Source organism: Anneissia japonica, unplaced genomic scaffold (genome assembly GCF_011630105.1).
Source record: "Anneissia japonica isolate Jap-2015-1 unplaced genomic scaffold, ASM1163010v1 scaffold287643_len58281_cov182, whole genome shotgun sequence".
In the NCBI taxonomy this organism is placed as follows: Eukaryota; Metazoa; Echinodermata; class Crinoidea; order Comatulida; family Comatulidae; genus Anneissia; species Anneissia japonica.
The window spans coordinates 50,706-52,248 of NW_022746173.1; positions in this window are offsets into that span (position 1 = coordinate 50,706).

The following is a 1,543-nucleotide window of genomic DNA, read 5'->3' on the forward strand; positions in this document are numbered from 1 at the left end:
TAGGACTCGATTTAGTTTTATAGGATAATATGCAAACCTTTAGAACACCTTTAAGATCCAATAGGATCCTATAGGATTCCTATAGGACATTTTCGTAAGGCCAGCCCAGCCAGCCTAGCCTAGCCTAGCCTAGGTAGCTTAGCCCAGCGAAGCCCAGCCTAGCCTAGCCTAGCCTAGCCAAGCCTAGCCTAGCCTAGCCTAGCCTGGCTAGCCCAGCCAGCCCAGCCTAGCCTAGCCTAGCCTAGCCCAGCCTAGCCTAGCCTAGCCCAGCCCAGCCCAGCCCAGCCCAGCCCAGCCCAGCCCAGCCCAGCCTAGCCTAGCATAGCATAGCATAGCATAGCCTACCCCGACCATGGTCTGGCCAAGGCTAAGCGCCGACTAGCCTGGCCAGTCTTAGCCTGAGCTGAGCTCATTCCTTCATGGTGAACGCAAATAAACGTCCCTTTTTTGGACTTTGTCACCGGCTCGAGTTTTGAAAAAACAAAAGGCCCGACATCGATTACCGATGGAAGCCTACCCATACAAAAATATTCTATAGAATTCTATCAAAAAAAAACTATAGAATGTCTATAGCATAATTGTTTAGAAAATCTATAGAAAATTCTATAGAAATAACTATAGAAGCCCACTATAAAAAGTCTATTAAAAAGCTATTAAAACTATATTAAAAATCTATTAAAACTCTATTAAAAATCTATTAAAACTATATTAAAAATCTATAAAAATTATATAAAAAACTATGAAAATTCTATTAATAATCTATAGAATGTCTATGAAAATTTTATACAAAAAAAAAACCTTAAAAAACAGCAGCAACTGTCCATAACCATGCCTTTTCTTGTCCGATGGTACCAAGCTAAATTAGTATGAATTATGACGTTGAACAAATCTATTTTGAAATATTAAATGACTGTGACTTGTACTAACATTTTTTGGAGTTCACTCTTGCTGAAAGATATAAAAAAACAAAATCTTTAAAAAGAATAATAATGGTAAACTTTTAAAGTATATAGAGTGCATATTAAAGAAACCGCTATTAAATGTATTACATCCCTTTATTATTGTATTGAAATAGGAGTAATATACATATATGTAGCTAATGACAGACAGCAGTTACTTCTTTTTTAATCAAAAAAAAAAAAAAAATTTTTTTTAGTTCTCAAAACAGCTTTTAGCCTACATTACAATTTCAATATCACTTAAGGCCTATATAGGCCTAATATATACACATTAAATTTGACTAAACTCTATCGTGTAAACTACAGCATCATGTATAGCATGTTGTTAATAATTAATAGTACAGGACAGTAAAAATAAAACATCAACAAAACATTATATTCACCTTTAGTAAGTTCTGTTCCTTCATGTAGATACGTCTAAACAAAAATTAATATGCTTTCCTACTACTACAATGATTGAGTTGACTAGTTACTGAGACTTGAGAATCCTGAAATAAAGTCACCATTTATGTTGTTAGTATAGGCCTTTTGATTACGTTAACTTTCTCCAAATAATGATACAATTCTTTACACCCCCCCCCCCG